The 12,583-nt window shown below is 40.2% G+C and overlaps 1 long non-coding RNA gene across 1 annotated transcript; it reads left to right on the top strand.

Annotated features, from left to right (window-relative positions):
• The first annotated feature begins 11,269 nt into the window (after positions 1–11,269).
• Positions 11,270–11,699, top strand: LOC309692966. Its single transcript, XR_014272539.1, has 2 exons — positions 11,270–11,486; positions 11,566–11,699. It is a non-coding gene; the product is annotated as an uncharacterized lncRNA (long non-coding RNA).
• The last annotated feature ends 884 nt before the right edge of the window (positions 11,700–12,583 follow it).

The following is a 12,583-nucleotide window of genomic DNA, read 5'->3' on the forward strand; positions in this document are numbered from 1 at the left end:
AGCTTTGTGACACGGTGGATTATTTTGCTGGAAGTAGCCATCAGAAGATTGGTACAATGTGGTCAAGGGCTGGACAAGAAAATATCCCACACATCATTACACCACCAGTGTGAAATGTTGATACAAGTCAGGATGGATCCATGCTTCTTCTACTTTTTTTTCCTTCTTTTTTTTTTTTTTTTGCAAAATTGAGACTCATTTGATCAGGGAATTTTTTCCCCAGTCTTCCAAAAGCCCATGCACATCCGATGAAGCTTCAGTTTAAAGATGAGCCATGCCTATTTAATGTTAATGGCTTGGAAGATTACATGTTGATAGGATTGCCACAGAGTGGAGTCATTTTACTTTAAACTGGTCACTGGTTTTTAACTAGAAGTGAAATCATTTCTATGCTGATGACATTCAGCTGCATATGTATTTTAAGCCTCATCAGCTGGATTGGCTCTGTGACAATGACCTTGTTTTAAAAACCTAGACTGAGACCATGATTATAGCTCCTCCTGAACTACATTCTAAAATCAGTCAGGTTCCTGCTTCTTTCTGTCCAACTGCTAAGTCAAACATTCAAAATCTTGGGAGTGATATATGATTCTTCTCTGGGCCTTGACTTGCTTGTAAAACCTTTGTCTCGTTCCTGTTTCTTTCATTTAAGGAACATTTCTAACTTGCGACACATGGTCTCCTAAGCTGAACTGGAAAAGAAATTGTTCATGCACTTCTGTCATCGTGTTTAGATTATTGTAATGTCCTGTTTACCAGCTTGGACAAATCATCTCTTTCTTGCCTCCAAGCTATACAAAATGTTTCGGCCAGACTACTAACACGTTCTAGCAAGCGAGCTCACATTACTGCAATTTTATATTCTTCCTATTGGCTCCCAATAGTTTTTAGCTTTTTAAAAAAAAAATTCTTCTTTTAACATACAGAGCACTAAATGGCCAGGCTCTAGATTATCTATCTTGGCTATTCTCACAAAATACACTGCTGCTCGTTGTCTCCGTTCACACACTCAGAGTTTGTTAGTTGTTAGTTGTTGTCTTTCGGTCTGTGGTACCAAGGCTGTGGAACAGTGAACCACTACAACTATGTTTGGTTGACTCTGTGGATACTTTTAAAATAAAATAAATCAATTTGAAAAATTCTCAACAGAAAGCCTGTTTAGACAGAAAAGTTTTTAACTGCTTTTTAAAACTACCTATTAATTTTACTGTTTTATTTCATCTTTTGTATTGTCTATACCTAATGTTCTTGTTTATTTTAACGCTTTGTCCCACCTGTCTGTGAAAAGCTCTTAATAAATAAATTTGACTTACTACAAGTCTTCCTAGAGCTAATTAGATGGATCCTTCCCTATAATCCAGACATATACAGAGATATCCCACCAGACTCCAACCACAGTTTAAAAGTCTATTCTCTATGCATTCTTTGTCATCTTTCACATGTGAAATTTACAGTCTCTTACCGTTAAACTTAATTCAGAAAAGCTGACCATCACTCGGCTAGGCTATAAACCCAAATTACTTTAACTGCCGGTGAAGAGGGTAGAGATGACAAAAAACAAAAGGGCTGAGAAGCAGGAACAGTTCAGTGTCTAATTGAATTAAGTATGAGGGGAGATTTTCCAAGAATGGTGCCTTTGTGCTGGAGCATCTGGAAAAACCTGACATCCATTTGTGTGCGTGGTCCTTTAAAAAGAACTGTTCTGCAGAGGAAGTGGACTCGGTCCAGTTAGGGGAAGGGAAAAAAGAGAGAATGAGAAAAAAAATCATTCATCATCATAAATGAAACACGAAAACACTGAATTGGTGGCATTCTATTGAGCAGAAGGAACTGAGCGGAACAACAGATGGGATCATGTGCAGTTGGTTTGGGTAAGGCCACACAGGGAGAAACAAATGTGAATATTGTAGATGTTTGCAATGATAAAATATAACCACTCTGTAGCAACACAATACAAAACAATACCATGACTGATCCCTAACACCCCTGCAAACTCTTATCAGTACCTCGCTATGGTTTGAGCAAATGCGCAGGATAAGTCGACCGCCATGCCCTCCCTTTTCTCACTGAAATAGTTATTTGGAGGAGCATAAAGCTTGCATGGCTCCCTGATCTCTTATAAGAGTTCAACACATTCAGATAGAGAAAAGAGAACATCCGCTGCAGTCAGTTTATTCCAAACGAATTAATCCGCTACATCAACACTGTCAACCTGTCAAAATATATCCGATCAAAGGGCAAGTCCAGGTTGTCCTCTGACTTCTGAGTGTTTGTGTTGGAGTAGTTACACGTTAATGTGTATCTGGGAGAAATACAGTTGTAAAGACAATTCTTAACTGCTTGTATATTACTAAAAAAAAACAGAAGAATGATTCATAGCCTGGATGAGACTGTGAACTGGAGGATTTTGCTCATGGTTGTTCAGAGAGCACTAAAGCACAGTTCAGTGTTTCCAATTTTAATGACTGAAGAGGTTTCATACCAGCTTTATTGCCTTGTTGCAAAACATGGAAGGATTAAATGAATCGTTTTTTCTTCAAAGAAATTAAAGTTTCTAACCAGGTTCATTCATTGGTCCAAGATAAAATATTAAATGAATTAATGTATATATTACCATTAGATTTACTTTTAAGAAAATCTTGCTAGGCCTTCCAGATTTGTTCCCAATTCTTTAGTGACTATACACATGTAGTGTATCGTATTTTTACCCCAAACATGTTAGAGTCTGTTCAAACAGATGACTTTTCTACAACTTTTTTTGGTTGTAAATAAATGAAGTATGTTCCTGGACAAAATTTCTAGGCACAGCCAAGTGGTGGAGGGTTTCCGGTTTCCTGAGCTCATGATCACCCCTTTGCTTTTTGTGGAAGGTGTGGTTCTGTTGGCTTCATCAGTAGGTAATCTCCAGCTCACACGGGTGGTTTGCAGTGAAACAACTGACTTGGAGGTGCTAAATCTAATTTCTGAGGTTACAGTACTTTTCCAGAAAAGGATGAAGTAGCCCCTCTGGGTATGGAAGGAGTTATTGTTCCAGGTGTCCCCAAGTATCTCCGGGTCCTGTTCAAGAGTGGCTAGGGAGTGGAGTCAGAGATTGACAGAAAGAGATAGGTGATCGTAAACGTGAAGCTGTCGACTGTAGCCTAGGAGGTAGAGCTACTTATCATCTGCTAATTGGAAAGTTGGTGGTTCAATCCTTGGCTCCTTCAGTCTGCATTGAAGACTGTGCAAGATACTGAACCCCAAGTTGTGAATGTGTGTGAATGATGGGTAAAAAGCGCTTCAGCATTGAAAAAAGTGCTAGAGTAGAAAGGTTCTATATTAGAGCCAGTCCATTTACTGGTCTGTCTACGTTCCTGCCTTCACCTCTGGCCACAAGCTCAGGGTAGTGACCGGCTGCGGACATAAGGAAACTGGATGGCTGGATAGATGGATGAACGCTACAAAAAGCATTGTATCCATAGATGCAGCTTGTGTTTTCTGAAACTGTTATGTTGGTTTCTAAGTATTGCATTCATGATAAGTTTTAACTCACTCTAAAAGTTTTTATGTGGCGTAAGCTGATTTCATTTACCATTATCCACAAACTGCAGACATTATGTTACACAGTTAAGATACTGTGAGCATTGCAAAGCCAAAGCCAACTACGGACGTTTTTATTTTTGGTACATATGGTTGGCATATGTGGTCAGTGCCCTGAAATGCACTGAACAGGATCATGCAGTCAAATTGGAGGGTACCCAGATGTCTATATCAAACCTTGTGTTAAACATCTGATGGCAAGACTTGTTTCACTCGGAGTGAAATGGACCCTCGCATACTTGCAGATACAGAAGGAATAACGCAGGTGTAGACCTGACATTGTACTTTTGCGTGAAATGTCTCAACAACACTTGGATGGATTGCCAAGAATCTATAATCTCAACCTTTCATCTATCTGCATTATGAGGTCAAAATGGATTGAACAATAGTTGTACACACACAGTGAAAAAATCTCAATCTCAACAGTCCCAGCTCTGCTTTGCATTTAGAGCTAATTGGTTAAAGTTAGTTCTGACATCCTATCAGCTGCCACTGCTGAATTACTGTGACCTATAATGATAGCTTCCACTACAAATGGCCACTGGAAAGAAATGGCTGTGCTTACTACAGCACATCCATGCGTGCAATATGCGGCCATGTCTGCAGGGCTTTGGCACACTGGCAAGAGACCAGGGTGTGAAATTCATCAGCTTATTTCAACAACACTGTTCATTTCTGACAGTTTGAACAGTTGTGTGTATAACATTGGAAAAAGTTGCTCATAATGTGTTGACCTTAGCCAGAACTTCAGGAATGATTGTGGGCTCATACTCTTGACTCTGATTCTTAGTTTTGTAAAGGCTGCGTGATTTATCAAGATAAGGGCTGGGTGGCTGCACACTTAGTTTACATGATTTCCTACTGGAGTCACCTTCTACGTCTGTGAGGGTTTTTTTAATATTCATGTGCAATCTGTCAGAGAACATCAAGAAAACATTCTCATGCAGGATTATTCAGCATTCAAGGAACAAATCAAGGCAGAGCAAGATTACATCTGAACATCTGCTGAGTTACGTGCAGCACTGTATGATGCAAATATAATATATTTTTCGTCAACCTTTTCATGTGTTTTCTCTTAACTCCACAGGGAAAGAAAGCATAGGAGAGAAAGGGAAATTGCCCCATTTAGGGCTGTTTAGAATAAAGTGGTTAAAGAAAGCTTATCTAAACGATGTGGCTGATTAGAGTTAGAAAAAGAAAACGGTGTGCTTATGAAGAATAACGTAACCCGTCTCTTTAATTCCCTTTAATTCCTGTGCTCGCCTGTGAAAAGCTCATTGGGATTTGTAGTCCTGACAACCTCACTGGGAGCAAAGGAGAAGAAATTTGTAAATACTAATTATTCTTACCATACTCCTTTTTTTTTACATCATGAGTACAAAAACACCCATTTTAAGAAAAAGCTTGAAGAGAAAAATTCATACAATTGTATATTTCTGTCTGTCTCTTGCTTGATCACCCTATCTTACTCATAATCATGTCTCACTATTTTTGGCTCACATTAGGTTTATCTTCTCTCTCTGGTGTATTGCTGCGTCATTCCTAGTTCCCTCCCGCTCCCTTTCATCTTCCCCTCGTCTACTAACAAAATGACTTAATTGACTTTGAATGGCTTTTTAAGCCAGACTGCTTTGATTCTGGGAGCATGTGATGGTCAGGCAAGCTGACTTTAAGGTGTTGTCACCAGGTAATCCGATTACTTTTCTCAAGTAACAAGTAATGTAAGGGATTACTATTGCAAAAAAGTAATTAGATTACTGTTACTTTCCCATAAGCACGCTGCATTACTGCGTTACTAAACCGTCGTGATTTTGTTTGTGAGAGTGTTTCATGACAATGATGTAAGCACGTGCGACACCCGTGGCAGCAACAGACGTGTGTAGATCAACAATGGATAACATAGTGCGGGAGAGAGTAGGATCATGCAACGTTTAAAGCGTGGAAGTACTTGCATTACTTTAACTTTTAGTTACTTAGTAAAAAGTGACAAAACATTAACGTCTGCTGCACACTCTGCGTGGAAGAAAACTTGAACTTTAAATCTGAGCAAGCACCTAGCAAGCCATCACGGGAATGTGAAATTCACAGAGAAACCCCCCGGATCCCCCCACTGACATGACCGATGCAGCACCGGTCAAACCTCCACCCGTCCCACTCCTGCTAAACAGGTGAAAATAGATTTAAGAGCTACAGGATTTAGTGCCGCTGAATCTTTTTTGCTGTGTTTTACTTGCATCTATTTGAAAAGAGTGAGTGTAAACACAAAAAAATATTTAATTTTATTTTATATGCTGGAATATGCAGAAAATAGGGTTAAATGTTAAAGAATTTCATCAAGTCAAAGACAGTTGCATATAATTAAATTTTTGCTTAATGCAATGTGCATAAAATTAAAAGATTAAAACTCATAAAACTATTTTTAAAAAGAGGCTTTCCATTTTTTTTTTTACATTTTATATGATGGATTATGCATAAAAATAGAATTGGGGTGAAAGGTCTATTGCTTTATTACGTATTCAGGTTGTGTATCTTTTTCTTTTTTTTTTTAAAAGTAACTAAGTAACTAATTAGTTTTGAAAATAAGTAATCAGTAAAGTAACAGGATTACTTTTTTGAGAAGTAATGAGTAATTAGTTACTAATTACGTTTTTCAAGTAACTTGACCAACACTGGTTGTCACATTATACAATATATATACACAAATCTTTTGGCTTCTTTTTGAATCTAAAATCACTTTGATAATAAATTGGATTTAAAAAAATAGTTTTTCATTGCTGAGGCATTGTACATCGAAACTATTTGCACTGTTTGGATGTACAATGTAGATACAGTACTGGATTTTTTTCATTAATTAAAATGTGTAGGTAAACTTCTTTAAGCTGAGAGGGGAATTTCATTAGATGTGGCCCACAGTGTGAAATTAGTTTCACGTGCCTGCTGCAAAGTGAAAAAGCATTATTTGTTTTTAGGTAATGTAAGCTTCTCGTGAAGAGCAGCACATCTGTGGTGGAAAAGGTTTCCTAGTGGCACTTTGACCAGGACAGTTTTCTAAATAAGGGTGTGTAAAACACACTTATACACTGGAAAAACCAAAATGATGACGTGCTGATTTGGACTTTAGGAATTCCATATATTAAAGAAAACACCTGCATCCGTTTCTTAATGGAGTGCTGGCCCATTATAAACTGCCAAAACAGCTTCAGTATAGCTTGGACTTTAGTGCAAAGTGTGTGACACTGATTTTCGTTTTCTCCATGGCGTCCACTTGGGACAGCCAGGAGGTTATTTCCACTGCAGCTCCAGGGGCAGCCCCTGAGCAGCTGTTACCGGTTCTGAAAGAATTTAAATTGATGCATAGTCCAAGTTCTTACATCTGCTGGGCATTGTTTGTTTCAGCTTGCTAAAACAAGAACCAACTCCACTCCAAGGTTGTGAACTGCATAGTAATGTAAAGTAGAGTGTAGTTGCACGCTATAAAACCAAATCTGCATAGCTGGGCTGATCAGATCAAGACTCGCCCCGCTCCTGCTGCATTGCCCTGTCCTCACAGATCCTGCTGGAGGTGATATCAAATGACACATTCCCACACTCCCAGTCAGGCGTGGGAGAATAGGGTGGGTGGGTAAGACGGCATGATCTGGCCTCACACGTGCCTCGCTGCCTTTGTCAGAACTAGCCCACGTAGATGCAGACACCTACGCAGATAATCCACAGTGATGTCTGTGTGCATGTACAAACTGTAAGAGTATGCAGCGTGCAAAATACGCAAGAACTGAGAAAGCGTGCATGCATACGCACAAGTACACTAAGATAACACCGAAGACAAGCTTAGACTGTTGATCAGATTAGGATGATGATCAGATCCTTTTGAGTAAAGGTATCTAAGCACAGAGAGGGAGGAGGAGAAATGAAAAATAAAGGAAAAGGTGGAGATATGAGAGGACAGACAGTTATGAGAAGGAATGAGAAATACTCCAACTTGCTTTCCTGCTGAGAGTTAGAAATAAAAGCCAATTCTACTGCCAGCAGTAACTTAGATTAGCATAAAAACTAGATTCAAAAGGAAATCAAGCACATTAAAATCTCAATAAGAGACCACATACTTTTGGGAAAATCCTGCCCTGATATGCCCTTTCTCACAACAGGCAGCTGTGTGCTGCCCTGCTTTATTTAGGTGAAGGGTAGTGCCTGGTCATACCGTGCAGGAGGTAGGACACATGACACCCACTTCCACTCTGAATTCTCCGGACAGTTACCTGCTTTATTGTCACTGGGGCTCAAACATTACACAGGCTTTGTACTAAGGAGATGGCAGGTAAAAGCCCATGTAGAGTCGGATCTGATTTATGTGGACACTTCCATTCTTGAACACAGTTTCATCAGGTAAAGCCTAATAAGCTTCAGGACTGCAATGTATGAAAACAGCGCAAGAGACTGTGAAGGATCAGAAATTTGATCAAACTACTGTGAGGTCATTGAGGTTTGTGAAGAGTCTGTGATGTTCATGGTCCCACTGCAACATTTTCTTGTAAGAACAGTCCTCCCATGTGCTTTTTACAACACTCCCATGGGACTCGCATTTCACAGGTCGACGGACTAAAGGGTGAGAATCAAACGTCAGAGTTCAGAACTGTCATGTGAGTGGACTGACACTGGCCAAAGAAAGGTTTCACACATGCCCTCAATAGTAGTTTTAGTGACCATCGGCTAGTGAGTGTGCAATATTGAAAAAGGAGGGAAGAGAAGGAAATCTGTAACTAATCCATTCCTGACAGGCATCGGGCTTTCTACATCTCAGTATCACCAATTCACCACACCGCAACCACATGTTTAGGTCCTGACTGGCAAGCAAACAAACATATGTTTGTGATGTTTATCGTTTCTGGCTTGAGGTTTTACCATCGAGCATACAATTTCATCATGAAAAGTACCATTGAACCACCCCATGGAGCACATTGCTGATTAAGGACAGATTTTGTCTTGTAACAATAGACAATATCCAAGAAAAAAAGATAGTTGAGCCGTTGTTAAAAAGCACACTGGCATAAAGTACACTATACAAATGCAAAATTATCTAAAATCTATCCAACCATCAGTGATGCCTGTAGCAGATGTGGACTATCGCCTGCCAACCATGTCCACATGTTTTGGTCATGTTCGAAACTGAGTGCATTTTGGAGGAATATATTCGACACACTTAGCCAAGCATATGGCCAGACTGTCCTTCCTAACCCACTCTCTGCAATTTTTGGCATTCCTCCTGACTTGAACTTATCTGGTCCCCTCAAACAGGCCCTAGCCTTTACCACTTTACTGGCCCGGAGGCTTATTCTGTTGAAGTGGAAGCTTCCCCACCCCCCAACTCATGACCATTGGGTGAGAGATGTACTCTTTAACTTAAAGCTGGAAAAACTTAGATTCTCTCTAAAAGGTTCTATTAGGGAATTTAATAAAATCTGGAAATCATTTCTCTTGCTGGTCGACACTATTACTTTACTTCCTGAGTCTGCAGTGAACTGAGCGAAGCTACATTATAATGTTTTTTTGTTTGTTTTTTTTAATCTTATTTATACCTTATCTATTTGTTTTTCCTTTTGTTTTGCTTGGTCCTTTCTCTGTTATTTGTTTTCTCTGTTTTTGTTTTGTTTGTTTTTGTTTGTCTGTTTGGTTACGGGGCGGGGGGAGGGGGGGGGGGGAGTTGTGGTTGTTGTTGTTTTTTTGGGGGTTATGCTTGTTATGTGTATGGGTCCTGAGGTGTTGTTTTTTTGTTTTGTTTTTTTTCTAAATTTATTTTTTGGGTTTTTGTGTGTGTGTGTGTGTGTGTGTGGGCAGAAACTGGTTTTCTGCAGTGTTTTGTCTATTGTAGACCTGGTAGGGGGAGAATTTGGGTTGGGGGGTTGGAGGGTATAATGGACATACCACTGTTCTGAAATCAAGATGGACTTAGCTGTTGCTAACTTTGTATGTCATTGTTGAAATTAATAAAACAAAGTTGAAAAAAAAAAAAAAAAAAAAGCACACTGGCAGCAAATTTTTTTTTTGTAAAGGAGCAGACTATGCTGCATGTTACTGATATGTCACTGACTGTGCTGTATAGTCCTTAGGCGTGGAGTCCTTGCTGCAAACCCAACCTAGAAGAAAACATTCCCCACATTAAGTAAGACTAAAGGGATATGCATGATGGAAATTATAACTTTCATATTTCTGGCCATCAGTTCCTTGTCACCCCAAAGGGATCATTACCCTGACTGCACATCTCCACCCATGGGTCCATCTCAGGGTAGTTAGATGGAGGTCTTTTGTTTGCTAATAGGCTTTCATCCACTGAAGAGAATGGCTGTTTAAAACGTAATTTGTCCTGGAAATCAAATTAAGTGATCTCATTCATGACTTACACATTACTGGCATATGAGAACAACATGCAGTGTGAATTTCAGAACAAGCGTTAGTACTTTTTTTTCTGGAGTGGTAGTCGGTGTCACTAGGTGGCTGGTTATTAGTGTCACAGGCCATCACCTTCAGCCTGGATTAAACGTCCTTATAAGAGGCTGAGCAATGTCCTAGACTGAACTGCATAAAGCAGGATTTAGTGAAATGAGTCCAAATTAGCGTGTGATAATACCTTAATGTCTCTGACTTATACCCCCTTATATTATACCTCCTTCTTTTGTCATTTTACTTTCTCTTGGCCATGTGAGAGGTTCAGCTAGCCAATATAAACTGCATCAGGGTAATAATTTCATCACTAATGAATGTTATTGTTGAGTAATATAAGAATTTCCTGCCAGGCTCTGTCATGTGTTTGAAGTGGGATGGGTAACAGTTTTTACCAGAACTGAATTCACAGCAGTTCTGTTTCTGTTTGGACAACGCTGTGAAAAAGTGCTTGTCATCTTCCTGATTGCATAATTGTTACGCTTAAATATTTCACATCAAACTGATTTTAACATTTGACAAAGATAACCTAAGGAAATAAAAGAAAAAGGAAGGGGTTAAATGATTACTTATTTTAGTAAGGGGGAAAAAGTTATCAAAACCTACCTTGACCCATGTAAAAAAGTAATTACCCCTCTTGTTAAATGATAAATTAATTGTGATTAGCCGCATTTTTGGAAAGCTGAGTTCAATTTCACTAGCCACAACCAGGCCCGATTACTGGCAGACCTATTGAATCAAGTAATCACTTCAATAGAACCTTTCTGAGAAAGTGAAGTAGAGTAAAAAATCTCAAAATGAAACACACAAGAAAATCAAGAACACATTTGAAACAAAGTCACTGACCTCTGTCAGTCTAGAAAGGGTTACAGAGCCATTACTAAGTCTTTGGGACTCCAGTAAACCACAGTGAGAGCCATTATCCACAGATGGAGAAAGCTTGGAACAGCAATGAACCTTCCCAGGAATGGCTAACCTACCAAAATTACTCCAAGAGTGCTTCAGCGGCTCATCCAGGAGATCATAAATGAACCTAAAACAACATTTAAAGAAAAACTGCAGGCCTCACTTGCCCCAGTTAAACCCCAGTTACCTGTTGAAGTTCATGGTCTTGCTGCTGGGCTTTAGAGCTAAGCTTTAACATCACTCTGGGTTCTTGGGTAGCTTAGTGTTAGCATGCTATTTGTGCAGATGCTTTGGTCGATAATAATGTCATTGTAATAACTCCATGGCAGACCAATCCACGTGTGTCATGGTCCCCGTGCCTGCTCGGCTGGCCCTGTGTGGCTACATGTTATGTTTTGTCTTTTCTCTCTCTCCTCTCTCTCTGCTCGCTGCCTGGGCGGAGCTCATTGTGAGCTCCCGGCCTCCACCACCTGTAGGCAATCACCTGTGGCTCCTCACCTTGTTTGCTCCCGCTACTTAAGGCAGTGACTGAGAGCACCTCGCCGCTGGACTATTGAATAACGCTCGTCAGTGCTACTTTAGCCTCAGCCAGTTTTGAGCTCTGTCCGTGAAAGTTCCGTGCTAACCCTTGTTCTCTGTATGCAGATTTCTCGTGTTTGGTTTGGAGACTCTGGACGCTTTTCCCGACCCCGCTCTGCACCCCTGGGAACCCTGGCCCCCTTCTCCTTCACCTGTATATAGTGCACCTGGAGTGTGTAAATAAACCTGTTTTTCTGAGATTTCAGTCTGTGCCGAGTCCTCCCTGCTCCTCCGTGACAACGTGTCAATGCTTTTCAGTATACTTTATTTTCTCCCACGGTTGCTGTACAAAGCCTCGGCTGCAGCTTTAAAGCTGACAGCGGAACACATTACCAACAACAACATTCTAATGACATCACAGACTTTTAAGCTGGCGAGGCATGATTGCAGATGCAGCGCAGGTGAGTCCATCTCCCCTGCAGTGGCACCGCAGACCACTACCTCAATTCAATTCAATTCAATTCAATTCATTTCAATTTTATTTATATAGCGCCAAATCACAACAAAAGTCGCCTCAAGGCGCTTCATAGATACAGAGAAAAACCCAACAATCATATGACCCCCTATGAGCAAGCACTTTGGCGACAGTGGGAAGGAAAAACTCCCTTTTAACAGGAAGAAACCTCCGGCAGAACCAGGCTCAGGGAGGGGCGGGGCCATCTGCTGCGACCGGTTGGGGTAAGAGAAGGAAAACAGGATAAAAGACATGCTGTGGAAGAGAGACAGAGGTTAATAACAGATATGATTCAGTGCAGAGAGGTCTATTAACACATAGTGAGTGAGAAAGGTGACTGGAAAGGAAAAACTCAATGCATCATGGGGATCCCCGGCAGCCTACGTCTATTGCAGCATAACTAAGGGAGGATTCAGGGTCACCTGGTCCAGCCCTAACTATATGCTTTAGCAAAAAGGTCCTGTGTTCCTCTAGATGAAGCCATATTTGACAAAATGTATGCAATGATATCTTCAAGATTATTGGAAACTACTGATTGAGAATATAAGCTCGTAATAGGAGTGTTAACTGAGGTAGTAAATCAAGAGAGAAGTAGAATCGTTTTCTCATATATAATCTGACTTCTTTTTG

This window comes from Aulonocara stuartgranti, assembly GCF_965226115.1.
Source record: "Aulonocara stuartgranti genome assembly, chromosome: 17".
In the NCBI taxonomy this organism is placed as follows: domain Eukaryota; kingdom Metazoa; phylum Chordata; class Actinopteri; order Cichliformes; family Cichlidae; genus Aulonocara; species Aulonocara stuartgranti.